The 15,031-nt window shown below is 40.1% G+C and overlaps 1 long non-coding RNA gene across 3 annotated transcripts; it reads right to left on the reverse strand.

Moving 5' to 3' along the window:
* Positions 1 to 65: 65 nt before the first annotated feature.
* On the reverse strand, positions 66 to 14,480 carry LOC109137080 (uncharacterized). 3 transcript variants are annotated; one of them, XR_003463791.1, is made up of 5 exons: positions 14,442 to 14,480; positions 7,596 to 7,650; positions 6,605 to 6,692; positions 4,111 to 4,161; positions 66 to 374 (listed from the first exon to the last, which is right to left on the reverse strand). It is a non-coding gene; the product is annotated as an uncharacterized LOC109137080 (long non-coding RNA). The 3 variants fall into 3 exon arrangements; XR_003463790.1 differs by lacking the exon at positions 14,442 to 14,480 and adding an exon at positions 13,779 to 14,220; XR_002041577.2 differs by lacking the exons at positions 7,596 to 7,650; positions 14,442 to 14,480 and adding an exon at positions 13,779 to 14,220.
* Between the last annotated feature and the right edge of the window lie 551 nt (positions 14,481 to 15,031).

The following is a 15,031-nucleotide window of genomic DNA, read 5'->3' on the forward strand; positions in this document are numbered from 1 at the left end:
GAAAAATGTCAAATTTTAGCAAATAAGTAAAAAAAAAAAAAAAAACAAGATTAAATCCTCAAAATTTGTCCTCAAAAATTAAATTAAATTACTATACAACGTGTCCTCTGTCACTTTCAGATGTAAGGACACACATTCAGAATCTGGACCTGCCCTGCTCTCATTGTGTGTGTGTGTGTGTGTGTGTGTGTGTGTGTGTGTGTGTTTTGTGTGTGACTCCTCCTGGCCTGTGCATTATAGGCCCATGCTGCTGGTGGTGGTGGTGACTGCTGCTGTTGCCATGACAGCAGCTCAGCAGTGTCTCCGGCCATGCAGAGGGTGAGTGGGATGCCCCGTCCTCATCTCTCCATCCTGACTCAGACGACGACGGCATGCTGGACAATAGAAAGAAAAGAGAAAAAAAAAAGAATGAAAGAAAGAAAGAAAGAAAAGCCCCACCCCGACGAACAGCAGCTCGCATCAGATGCACAAAAAACTGAACATGTGTTTGTGTTTTTGTGTGTTTATGTGTGTGTGTTTGTGTGGTTAATGTTCGAGGCCTTTGCGAGATATTTCATTTCATTTCATCATTTGGTCTCGTGTTGTGTCTCCTCTCAGGACTGGCCTGCATGCAGGATGAGCTCCAGGGCTCCACATCCACCCCTCAGGGGAGGAAACCTCTCTAAGCAGCTCTTATTTTGAAAGGGTTGAGATATGAAGCTCCAGTTTGTTGATATTGTAAAAAGCTGCAAATAATTCTTTCACATCATTCTTTCACATAGAATACTTGACAAAACCAAGTGGTGGGACTACATTTACTGCACTTAAAGCAACACTGTGTAGAGATAGTAACATAGCAGCCAGCTGATATTACTTACTAGCAGTCAGCCCAGCTCAGCGTCTGTCTGTCAGACTTTTATTTCACCAACGACTAAGTCCAAGATTTACTCTTGCCCAGCGGCTTCTTGTTCAGCCACTCTCTTCTTTTCTCACTTAGCTTCCTCCATCAACGTCCTCTTTGGTCTTTTCTTCTCTGTCATTATGTCCACACAGACTGCTGAGCTCGGTTACATTGCCCGCTTGCCTGGCTCCAGTTCTGGCACGACACCTGCTCTGCTCCTCTGTGCCCTGGACCTTAAAAACCTCCTCTTCTTCTTTCCGGTGGTCCAAAACGCCTGTGGTACAAACGTTAACACTCTGCGAGGAGCAGCCGGAGGACATCAGACGGAAAACCAGAAAACATTTTCTCCATAAAATATGATCCAGTTTCACCAAAATCAGTGAAATAGTTTGTGACTTAGTGCTGTAAAGCGCTATACACTTTTCACAAGTGATCGTACCCAGAGCACAAAGTTACATAGTGCATAAACAAATGCACGAATGACAGAGAAACGGTTCACCTGATTCCAAGTCAGTGTAGCATCAACATGATACATAAAGTTATTTTAAGTACACTTTTGAACATATAGCTTATATAGGAAATCTGACCGCTTTAGTTTCTTTGCTTATTTTTACAGACAAAACAATCATTGTCTCAAATATGATGCTTTATTATGGATAGAACTGTGCAACAGAACATAAATAAGTTTGAATTAAGTCCATTTTGTTCATCAACTACAGCAGCGGTTCACAATCTTTTTAACTTTTTAACTAGCTGTGAAGTGAAGCCTGTGTGGAGGTGCCAAAAACTGCAGTTCCTCAAACGTCTACTTGAAGTCTACTTAAATCACCATAAACCCCTGTATTAAAACTTCAGAAATAAACACGTTTACAGCCTGGTACAAGAAAAGGTTTTGGTCTCTATGACTAATTTCAGCACCACAGATTTTGAGCTGTGCATTCTTTATAGTGTCAGTGCTCACGCAGGTGCTTTAAAGATCCAAAGCAGGTTCGTCTTTAACCCAGTGATCTTGGCTTTTTTTCACATTTTAAGGGCTTGATGAGATGAAAGAAAATATTAACACATTTTTTAATTTTTTCATGTAATCATCTGGCATCCTTCAGCTTTATCCTGGGAGTCCTTGAGGGATCAAAACCCCGAGCTTGGGGAACCATTAGTTACTAAATTACACATACAGGGCATCAGTAATAATTATAAACACTAATGAGTTCTGTAACGTTTGCTTTATGGACATTTAACTGACAATAATAGTGTTTTTACGTTGTGGTATCACTTCTTTACTAAACTATTTCTTCCACCACTGGACAAACATCCACACGTTTATCAGGACTCGTGTAAAACACGATCCCTCTCGTCCCCTGAGCGCAGATCATCTCTCAACGCCACCATCCGTACGGTTCAGCTGTCAGACCTGTAGGCAGGGTCACGCCTCCTCACTCCTAATGAGGCAAAACCGCTCTAATTATGTTCACAGACATCCATCGAGCGCTTTCCTTTCACCATGAGCTGGACAACTCCCGTCCTGGAGGGGGAGGACACACAGCGAGGGTTGTCTCTCACTGAGACGCCCCACGTTCAAAAATAAAACCCCACACAGGCCTGATGACAGCAGCTTCACACCCCTCTGCTTACACCCTGACCTGCACCCCACTAACCTCTGGATTAACTGAGCAGTATATCATCCTTCCTGTCCACACACAGTGGCGTCTCCATCCCACAGATGAAACCTGTCTCCTGGCGTGTGCACGACATCCACTGGTGGAAGATTTCGTGCCTGCACACAGCGCTCCACTGATTTTACACGTCATGGTTGTAAAACAGTTGTGTAATGTATTCTGTGGCTCTGGAGGGAACTTTTTTAAAGTCTGTGTAAATGAAGTGGGATTTCAGAGGGGGTTGGGGGGATAACTACGCCTCCCACGGCGCATTTCATCACGAAGCATCCACCTGGCTTTAAAGTCTGTGCCACTAACAGGAGCATCAGCTGCAATTTTGGATAAATTCAGCAACTGTGGGGTCTGACTAGTTAGTTCTCCAAAGTACTCCTACAATGTAGTAGTTAGTTTTAGTATTTACAGAATATGGCATAAATTAAATATAATAATCATAACCATGTGTCCATGTGTGTATCATCACCTGAAAGTGAGAATCATGTTTTTGTTTCCTCAGAATGACACCCTCGTATCTACAGATGCTGACGGGTCAGACAAAGTGAACACTGGAGAAGGAAAGGGTGAGGCGAGGGGGTTTCAGTCAGGAACTACAGAGCTAGATGCAACTAAATCCTACACACTGGTCCTTCAAAAGGTGTAATCCAATGCAAAACAGCTAGAGGCCAAGATATCCTGACTTTTAGTCCACAGTACGAGTGAAAACCGAATCCTGCATTTTCCATAATGCACCTTAGATAGGTAATAATGTAACCTTTTACATATAGACCTTTTCACCATTGTAGTTTCTCCTTCATGCTGGGAAGAAGAGGGTGAAACGAGGACGTTACAATCTACAGCTACACTGCTAGGTGACAATCAATCCTTCACCCTGGAACTTAAAGTACAAACACTTGAGTAAAGGTACTTTAGGTTAATTTCCACTACTGGTGGCATCACTGAGTTTTCTCCTCTGAGGGTGTTTACACTGCGAACAAAAAAGCATGTCTGCAGATCTCGCTGTAGAAAATAATTCTCGTGTAGTTGTAGCGTAAACAAACAAAATCTGTCATCCAGGAGGGTTCAACAACCTCAGCAGAGCTTAAGGGGGGAGACGTACACGGCGAACAGAGAGACACAAAGTGACACAGAGCTGTGAGTGTTAGACTGAATAAGAGTAGGAGAGGCAGACACACTGTGAGGGGGAGTGATGGTGAATCAGCCTCAGTTAGGCTGACAAGTTTACCCTGCTCGCTCGCCCGGTGTGGATCTCACAGACTGATAAAGTCTGAGTGACGATTTGTGAACTACTGCCTCCTGATGGTGGAGCTGCAGACTGCACCTCCTTTGTGCACCCGCCCTCCTCCTGAACAGGACCGGTCCTGTACCGGACTACCCATCAATGACAATGATACACCTTTCTGCTTAGATTAACTACATGGCTTGTTTGAGGGCCGATTGCTATATATATATATATATTTATAGATGTGGATGAGAGAGAGAGTGTTATAATACATGTATGTATGTAGATTAAAGGGTCAGTTCACACACAACACATCAAAAACATATTTCCCCACTTACCACAAGTGGTATCTGCTGATGAAAATCAGCTGCAGAGATTCTTACTGCCGCCTAAATCATGCAAATAAAAGCAATTATTCATCTTTTATTTTTTATTTATGTTATATCTGGAATTTTTTGTGCTTTTTACTATTGAAAAATGACATTTTTGGCACATTTGAGCACTTTTCACACAGGGTTAATTTCATTCAAAGTGCAGTAACAGTAATTTGATACTAACGCACATGGGAAAAAATGATGAGAACGGAACAATGAAACCAATAAAATAGATATACAGTAAATATAATTTAAAAAAATAAAATTCAAATCTAATGTAATGAGGTGGGACTATGTTTCTACAGTACAATAATATATATTTATATATTTTAGTCTGTAAATTACATGTTTTTTTCTATTTCTGCATGGAAAATAAAAATATTAGAGGAATTTATCTCTACATTTTGATTTATGTTTATCATCTCTTAACACCAGACCTTTTTTTTAACATCAGTTTTTCCCTTTTTATTCCCCCATCTTATATATATTGATACCTCTCATTACTTTTCCACTATTCTTTTATTTCTAAGCTTTTAGGACTCAATAGTTATTTTTTTATCACTCTGCCTTTGTTGTGTTTCAGTTATTGTCGATATTAACCTACTTATAAACTTAATTGTATGACGGTGACAGGCAGGAAAATGTTTAAGGGATTATATTTAATCCTTAACAGGTCAGGTGAAGACACATGAGCTGTGTGGTGTCCCCGAACCTTTGCAAGAATCCATCAGAGCAAAGCTTGAGGAATAATCCTCAAACTGGTAATTCATATAAAGATGAAAGAAGGTCCTTAAGATCCAATAGAAAGATGGTTATAACATCTTATTTAGAGGATTTTTTTTTAAATTATAGAAGCTCAAAGAAAAGCTGAAAAACATGTAGGACTCTTATCTTCATACTGATGTTGTGTTTGATGTATGATGAGCTGTAAAGGAGACAGGAAGCATGCAGACTGCATATTTACTGTCCGTTATATCATCTGTGTCTCTCTGTCTTTGTCTGCTAGAGTCAGCCACAACACCGACCAGCCTGAAGTTTACCAGTCTGGCGTGGTGAGGGGCTGCAGTGCGACGTGAACACACACTGACAGCATAATGGGACCATGAGGCAGAGAGGCAGGGAGCTGTGGGTCAGGGCCCGGGGTGGCTACAGGCCATCGGGACAGCGCAGCCAAGAGGCAAGCCAGTAGACGACAGAATGGGCACAGTCGCCATGGAAACACAAGCGGCCCAGGCAAATCACGGCAACTGGTAACTAAGTAACAGGAAACGACGGACCATAGAGGGCGATGAGTCTGGTTAATCATGAGGAGAGGGGGGTAGCAGAGAGAGAGAGAGAGAGAGGAAGGGAGGGACAATGACAGGGAGATAAGGGCCACACTTCTGGCTCACCGCAGACCTCCTCTCCTCCAAAGTGTGAGCTCATTCCCCGCACACGTGCACCGCATTGACACTGGATTAGTGTCAGTGTGAGCTGGAGAGGCAGCCTCCACCCTTCTTTCACCATCATTTTCTTTGTAAATCCATGAGGGGGTGTAAATGAGCAAACACACACACACACATTACACACAGGGAGGAGAAGCAAGCTGGAGTGCAGCCGTTTAACTGAGCTTTTGTGTGTGTTGATATTAAAGTGGCTCTTGATCAATAGTTTTGCAATTACAATGAATCAAATGACAATGTGGTAATAAGAAAAGGGGGGCGCTCGTTTAATGACCCCACAGGGAATTATCACCTGACTCTGCAGCCCCCCTCATCTTCTTATAACGAGGTTCAGCTCATTATTTAGCCGTCTGTCAACTCAAATGTTTTGGTTCACTCTCTCCGCTCTCGTAACGTCGTTTTCAGAGCGTCGTTTGGAGGATTCAGCAGCTAAACTGGAGAATATCTTATATATCGCTAATATTTTTTATACTTCGTACCGTGAAGTTTGCACATTCCTGCACAACTGCAGAGCGCTTTCATTTATACATGCTGTTTTTCTTATCATTCGTTTTCTAGTTTCAAGTGTCTTTTTATTGCATTTTTCATATTTTTTATGTTATACGTATTTTACGTATTATACGTATATTTTTTATGTTATACGTTATTGTTATTGTCTATATATGTTTCTTGACTTGCACTACTGTCTTTCATGTTAATTTATATGTTACTGCACACACACAAACCACTGGCACCAGCCACTTTCATCTAAACCAGCTGCTGATTTTACTGTGCACTTGTCAATTGTTGAATACCATTTATGTTTAAACTGTTTATATCTTTTTTTTATATTTCTTTATATCTTTTATATTCTTATGTCTTTTCTCATTTTGCACCAGGGATGTGAGATAAGGATTTCAATCCTCTGTATTTCCTGTACATTTGATAGTGTTGACTAATAAAGCTGATTAACGATTAATGATTAATGTTTATTATTGTTACAAACCGCTTGCATGTGAAAAGCATGAACGTATTACCGTGCAGTATCCATGAGGTCACCCACAGGTTTCCATTGTGAAGGCTCTGGCCGCCACGGCCGCCGCCACCTTGGCTGCCGCCTCCGGGCTAACATAAAAATGAACAAAGATGTGGTGCATGAGTGGAGCAAAATGAAGCCTGGTTGCTGAAACAAGCCACCTGTAACGGCAACCACCTGTCAATTAAAGTGGCCACGCTGTTAATTATGCATAAGAGAGAGACCAAAATATTTTTTTTTGTACGAGGCTGTGAACAGGTTTATGTTGAGCATTTTCATACGGGGGCTCGTTTTGAAATCGTTTTGTTATGTTACCTCAGAATAAGAATTTTATATCTACAGACACTGTGGGTCCTCTTCCATGGGGCCACTATGTTGAACTGCCATGTTTCTACAGTAGCCCAGAACAGACAAACTAAAAAAAAAGGCTCTAAATATGATCTTTTGCATTTTTTGTTGCCAATGTATTTTCCCCTTTGTTCTTGTTTAAGGGAGCTTTATATCTAACACACTGGTTCTTTAATATCAGTTTTATAACATGTATCACAGTATAGATTATTAAATACAAATAATCTATACAGCACTATACTATAAACCTCCCATTTCTTTTAGTTTCTGACAGTACAGTTTGAAAATCATCTCATGGAGACGTGAAACTTGCTTGAGATAATTATAATCTCACCTTGTTGCGTGGCAATGAGGCAGAAAACAAACAAGCCAAGGACTATTTTTAAAATGTAATTTTTTTGTGTCAACCTCCAAACATCTTCACAATGTCTTCAATTTATCTTTTTCCCTGTGTCCACGTTTACTTGTGGTTTCTTCTTCATAAGTGTTTCTAAAAAAAGCTTTTACGCAAGCAGCTCAATGTAATGTACCTGACAAATTATAAAAGGTAACTGCATGTGATTTCTCTGCAAGCTGTTACTGACGTCATATAAAAATGCCTTTAGAAAGGTCTTATTTTTATAGATATACTGTAAAATAATTACCTTCTTATGATCTTTCTTTACAGTCATTTTCACCCAGCTGAACTGGATCACGTTGCTGTTGAATGAAAGAGGACGTGGAAAAGTCAATGTACAATACACCAGTTCATTTTGTTTTCTGCGTCCTGATTAATTTTTAATGTGGCGTGAAATTTTAATTTTACGTCGAGAAGACAAAAAGCTAAATAAGTTTCATTTTGCCGTATGTTTGACAGATTGGCATAATAATTGTTAATCACTGGTGAAAATGAAAATGTCAGACCCGGATCAGAATCAGGTTTATTGCCAAGTGTATATTGATTATCCTGGTGCTTAAAATGTGCATTTAAAATACAACTAAAATGAGTTTACAGCTTCTATCATGATTAATAGTTGTTTTATTTTGAGAACAAATGACCCGGAGATTATTGTGATTTAAAATTAAACGCGATAAATACATTAAAGTAAAAGTTAATGCATAGGAACTTCAGGATTTTGCTGCACAACTATCTTAGAGAAGTTGCTGGTCTGTCAGCCTCTGCGGTCTGAGCCCCTTCGAGGGGCTTCGAGGGGCCCAGAGGAAGCCTGTCACCTCCACACAAAGGCGGATTGTATTTGTGACCCCGGTGACTTAACCACTGCTCATAACTAAAGCTTTATCTTTGACACAACATCTGCCTGTTAAACCCGGCAGGCATGAGCGTGTCACATGCTCGTCAGGTCATAAACATTAAATAGTCAGCGAGCCAACTGCTATCATCATCAAACAACCGAATAACCGATTTGCATGTAGCTCGTCGATCAGCCGCTCCCTCAGACCTGATCTGTCAGTGCCACCTGTGTTTTGTGGCCTCCATAATGCCAATACTACTTGTTCTTGACGGCTATAATGGGCTCACTGCGGAGAGATGCAAACACTCCCTGCTGCCCAAACACTTTCCAGCTCTTATTGCTACCCTCCTGATTGGCTCTGACATGCTTATAGTGGCCCCCCACGGCTGCACTGACGTCCACTTTACCACAGCTGTGTGACACATCTGATTGCACCTGTCAGGCTCTTGTCCTCTAAGCTTCAACGCCTAAACGCTCCCCCCGATCTCTGCCTCTGTTTTCTTCTCCTTTTCAGACTTCTCTTCTGATTCTCGTCACCTTTTTATTCATCTTCTCTGCTCGCCCCACGCAGCACTCTTTAAAGTGGTTTAGTTAAGCCTCAGAGCCGAACATGCGTTAATATAAAATGATTTGTGGTGTAATAATTGTTGTTTGGATCTTAAATCACATCTGCTTTCTTGCGTTTTTAAATCCAACCCTTTAATTAGCACCAAATCCCATTAACGACCAAACCTAACCATGTGTCTTCTTCTCTCAGCACTGACTTCTGTTTTGTTTTTCAGCAGGCAGCTCTGTTCACTGAAAAATCTCTGATAAACCACCAAGAAACTTAACCAACAGTGTAACATTTAGGAGCTAAAAATCCAGATATTTCCTTCAGACATTTGAAGAAACCAAAACAGAACTAAAAGAGAGTCAATATTGGACTTAAATACATCAGGTGGCCAGAACAAAACTTCATTTAAGACAACACGTCTGCTGGCAAATAGTGTAAATAACTCTTTGCTAACGAGCTCATCAATTTAAAAAGATAATATGTCAGTGTTGTGTTTACAGATTGTCTCTGCTGCCCCCAAGTGGCCAAATAAACAAATAGAGGTCAAATAAGTTATTGCATGTTTTAAAACAGGGGTGTCAAACTGGTCCACAAAGGGGCCGTGTGGCTGCAGGTTTTAGTTCCAACCAACCAAGAGCACACAGTTTGACCAATCAACTCTCTGAAGACTGAGATCAGTTGATTAAATGAGTCAAGTCTGGTGTGCTGCTGTTTGGTTGGAAGGAAAACCTGCAGCCACACGGCCCCTTTGTGGACCAGTTTGACACCCCTGTTTTAAAATGTCACAAATAAAAAGTTTCATTTAAATAAAGGTGAAATAACTTCTTGGATGCTGTAGTTTAAAGTTAACATTACTCAAATGAGAATAAATCCTGGTAGAGCTCTGAGGTCTAAAGATCAACTTTTGCTTGAAGTGCCCAGGTCAAAATACAAACACTGGGGTGACCGAGCCTTTTCCGTTGCCGCCCCCAGGCTCTGGAATCAGCTCCCCGTCGAGATGCGTCTTGTTTCTGACCTGAGCCTTTTTAAATTCAGGGTAAAAACCCACCTATTTAGGATGGTTTTTAATACCCAGTAGTATGATGCCACTTTTATCTTATCTTATTCGATTTTGTTGTATTTTATTGTTTTTACTGTTCCTTTATTGTTTTTAATTTGTTTGTTTTTACTTGCGTTGTGTTTGTTTATCACCAGTTTATCTTGTAATATCTAGTTTTTGACCTGATGATCTGATCCTTGACCTTCTGCCTGTTTTTGAGTACGATTCTTGCCTGATGATTTTGTATTTTCGTCTGGAGAGTTTGTTGTACCACCGAATATTTGTCGGGTAAACTTTTTGCTTTTTTTGAACCTCTACCACCGTGTCCGAGTCTGCATCTCAAATCTTTCTGTGTGCCTCGTGATATACAGTTAATTTCTCCTGCACTGTAATTGTAATGCGTTGAATATATAATAAAATATCCATAAAATGTCACTTAGTTGTCAGCAATCATAAAAATTGGTCCTTTTTAAAAGGAAAAAGGTTGAGAACCACTGTATTAGAAGCAATCAACCATTTTTTACAGTAAAAAAATATTATTCAAGACTTTAAACATACAACAGAGCTGCAGACGGTATGGAGAGATGGTTGAGCGGTTAAACCGCTCTGAACAGCAGCAGCTCTAACAACAAAATGAGACTCATTCATAAAACTGTCAGCCAAATAGTCTTTACCCCCCCCAAATGCTCCCGAGGTCTTTGTTTTCTTCCCCTTTTCAGACTTTTCTTCCTCATTCACGAACCTTTTCTTCTGTCTTTACCCAAACTGCGTTCCACTCATGGAAGTTATATTTCTTCATACACCTTGATATCACATGATTCATGTAGCTCTGCAGCTATTCCAGTTTTCTTTCATGAGGCAGAAGTGGCGCTAACATCTTACGAGGGCGCGTGAATTTTAACCTCAGGCGTTCATACATGATCAAATATATGAAAATTAAAGTAAAGCTGTGGTTATACGTTCTCTGCTGACGGTTAATCATTTACAGAAAAGGCTAATCTGTGTTTCTCTAATCTAATCATCGACCCCCAAGAAGCTTACAATCCTAGACTAATGTGTATCATTTTGATAAGAGCTGCTATCAGGGATGAGATTAATTAAATATTTACTACAGAGGAGATATATATATGTTAGGACAGGCTCTCACCATTTATACTACTCGGACTAGTGCTTTCTTGATGTATTAGACCGATCATTCAAGCTTTTGACCAGAGGAATTTATGGTGTTTTTATTTCTCCTTTTGTATTCATGGTTACAATAAAGACTCCTAAATTCCTCTTTTACTCCCCCCAACACACTATACAACTAAGAAAACTCCAAATTATCAACCGCTTTTAAAAGAACACACATATATTCACTCATTTTCCACCACTAAACACCATCCGCATGAAGAAAAAGTGAACACTAATGCCGTGCTTTCTCGCTCTTTCTCTCTTGAATTTAATGACCCTGCCCTCTGGGAGGATGGGCTGCTGGAGAGGTGGTCAGACAGACAAAGCCTAGCTCGACCCCTGCAACCCCCGCTGTAGGCTACCACTAGAGTGGATCTACTCTCATCACAGATGGTGTCAGAAAAGCCCAGAGTTATCTTCATAATGACATCATAAAAAGACATTCAGGTACAATTTGTTGTTTTCGGTATTAAAGTAATATTTCACGATGTAAGAGCATTTTCACATCGAAGGGTTGTACCAGTCCATAAATACCCCGTGGACGCGCAGCCATCAGGGTTCAGCCTTTGTGATTTCGCCTCTAACCATTCACTTACATTTAATCCGACACTGAGCTGGAACATAAATTCAGACGCACACATTAACCCCTGCACCTCCTCGGTGACATTGTCTCTAAAGCACATGTATGATAGAAAAATGTTGTAACTCATTTTAGTCATGCAAACCAAGATCCAAGGCATTCATTGGGCCCTTGATGGCTATATAACATTTGACTTGTTTTGTCACTGAATTAAATATGAACGTCTCACGCCACAAGACACTACAACATCTCACCTGACCAGTCACTGATGTAGCAGTGGCATTTCTCAATGTTTATGCTATAACTCCTAATTATCATGTTTGAAGAAACGTCACATACCAATAAGCAAGAGACAGCAATGAGGATACATAAACTGTTATAATATTTGATGCCTGATACACAGGAGAAAGAATAAAAATGAGCTTTGCAGTGATTGAAACACACTTCTGATAAAAACTGAAGAAAGCAATTGGCCTTTGAGATATTTACTGGAAGCAATTTTTGGACAAAATATTAAATTGCTGGGGATTATAAATAATAAAGAAATAAAACACCACCAATTTGAGATTGAGGTAATAAAGATGAATTGGTACAGTAACAAAGAAACTACAGTGACAAAAGCACACAACGTGCAATAAAATGCATACCAGTTAACTTACATAGACTGTTGCATTAGCAGTACATTAGCCTCAAACAGCTAAATAAAATCGGTTCGGCGTTGGTTCCTACGAGCAACAAAGGTTCTGAAATAAAGCTGCAACCTCGGTGGCTACGAAGTGAAGCCAATGGAGAAGTACCACAACAACTGCAGTTCCTCGAACTGGCTCCAAAACATGCCAGTCTCCATAAGGCCCCATGTTTAAAAGTCCAACTTCACAGCAGAAATAAACATGTTTACAGCCTGGTTTTAGTCTCTATAGCTAATTGGCTTGTTTGGCTTGTAACAGCGTCAGTTAAACTGTCAAAATGGTTGCTACGAGCAACAAAAGTTTTGAAAACCAACTGCTGGTTCGAAGAATAACAAGAATCCAACTCTTTAACTATGTTTATATTAATGCTGTATCGTATTATTGGAGCATTAATCATACATACAATCAATAAATCTACACTCAACCTCTTTGATAGAAGATAAATACAGTCATATACACAAACTTAAACATATGCTGCTAGTGTTTGCTTCATTTACTCAACACTAAGGTATCTACCCATTATGCAAATTGGCATACTTCATTTATATTCAAATCTTCTGCCATAGCAGATTTACATGCACAAATCAGTGGTGATCAGGCTTTAAGAGTATGCTGGTTGTGCTCCACATGTTAACATACCCTTATAACATATACACCAGGATATGTTAAGAGAAATGTAAATAGGCTAGGTGCAGCCCAGGTTTCTATGGAAGCCCTAAAAGGCCATACATACATACATTTTATTCCACCTTTTTCCCCGTGATATCAAGATAATATTCTCCGTTTTCCCGTGATAATGAGATAATTTTCCTCCGTTTTCCTGTGATAACGAGCTAATTTTCCTCCGTTTTCCCGACAATTAATTTGAGATCTCGAGAAAACAAAACGATAGTCTAGTGTATTAAATCAAGTGTGCCCGTATTACAGAATGTATGGCAAATGTATGTAGTCCATGCTACGGAGTGAGCAAACCTATTACGCCACTGTAAAATCGCTTTGATCCATAATTTCTGACAAAGGTTTGTACACTTGATCTCAGGACTGGAGTGAGGATTAGCCAAAGTGTATCAACCTTTGTCAGAAATTATAGATCAAAGGGATTTTACAGTAGAGTAAATATTGTACATAATGCCTTTTTTCACTGAGTGAGTGAACAGTCAGGATGGTCCTGAGATCAAGTGTACAAACATTTGTCAGAAATTATGGATCAAAGGGATTTTACAGTGGAGTAATAGGTTTGCTCGCTCTGTATCATGGACTATACATGCATTTGCCATACATTCAGTAATACAGGCGCACTTGATTTAATACACTAGACTATCGTTTTGTTTTCTCGAGATCTCAAATTAATTATCTCGCTATCACGGGAAAACGTGAAATAAAATGTATGTATGTATGTATGGCCTTTTAGGGCTTCCGTAGATTTCCTCCCAGTTGGTACAGAAATTAATGGATATACAGGGCATGAATCAATAGATTTCTATGTGTTCCAGTTAAGTTAATATAACAAATCAGACAAAAAACAGCATGTGTCTGTGTGTGTGTGGATCATACTCACTATCAGTATCGCCCCACTCACTTGAGTTGCTCATTTTGTGCCTAACACTAGGCCACTTTCTGTTTTGACTTGTTTAAATGTCTGTAAGCTACCAAAAATTTGTGCCTGTGGTTCAGTTTTAAATGTCAAACCAAATAGCAGGCTAACACTCACACACACCATGTTATGTAACTTTATATCCTGGATTTACTCGGGTTTGTTTCCAGCGTCGTGCAGGAAGGTGGTGTGTATGTAATGGATTCACTCTTGTCCTGACGACTTCACACAAAATGGCTGAAATGGGCGCCATATTTACTGTTTATGCGGCCCTGTCGGCTATCTGTCGGGGGGGCCGTATTAACCGTGATAGAGTCGGCCCGGTAGAGCGACACAATGCGGGCAGGCTGTAGAGGGAAACGGGCCTGATGAACCAAAGTGTGGTGGAGTGTGGCCGTGGCGACACAACTGCCATTACCAGCTAACCGTTTACTAACCGGTGACTCGTTTAACGGTTATGTAAACATGAAGTTGAAGCATTAGCCGGTATAACTGAAACTAACTGACAAAAGTAACCCTTTTTAGAGGGGTTTCCCATTCCCCCCATTATAATAACGTTATGACTAACATACACATTGTTCGTTTTAATGCAAATTCACTGATTCGTGCTAGGAAACCGTAACTTACAGTACAGTTGGATGTTGGCCTCACTGTTATTGAGGCCGTGTGATGATTTTGATGTTTGTAGGCCAACTGAAAAAGGGCGATATATACATTTTTATGTCACTGGCATTAAGTCGTGCTAATTAATAATAAGGCCGTGTGCTAAGTTTAAGGGGAGTACTAACGTTATGTTAGCCTATATCGTGATTATGCTACATGTTGTTACAGTGGCTCGGAAATAAACTAAAAATATCGTTAGCTAAAACGTTAGCGACCATATTTGTCAACCGACTAAATATTAGTTGGCGCTAGCGTTATGTCGCGCTAATTATTAATGAGGCTGTGTGTTGAGTTTAAGAGGAGTGCTAACGTCGTGTTAGCCTATATCGTGATTATGCTACATGTTATAGTGGTTCCTAACAGTTAGCCGGGTTGGCAGCCATGTTTGTAGGCCAACTGAAAAAGGGCGATATATACATTTTTATGTCACTGGCATTAAGTCGTGCTAATTAATAATAAGGCCGTGTGCTAAGTTTAAGGGGAGTACTAACGTTATGTTAGCCTATATCGTGATTATGCTACATGTTACAGTGGTTCTTAACAGTTAGCCGGGT

The sequence above is a fragment of the Larimichthys crocea genome, chromosome XV (genome assembly GCF_000972845.2).
Source record: "Larimichthys crocea isolate SSNF chromosome XV, L_crocea_2.0, whole genome shotgun sequence".
NCBI classification, from domain to species: domain Eukaryota; kingdom Metazoa; phylum Chordata; class Actinopteri; family Sciaenidae; genus Larimichthys; species Larimichthys crocea.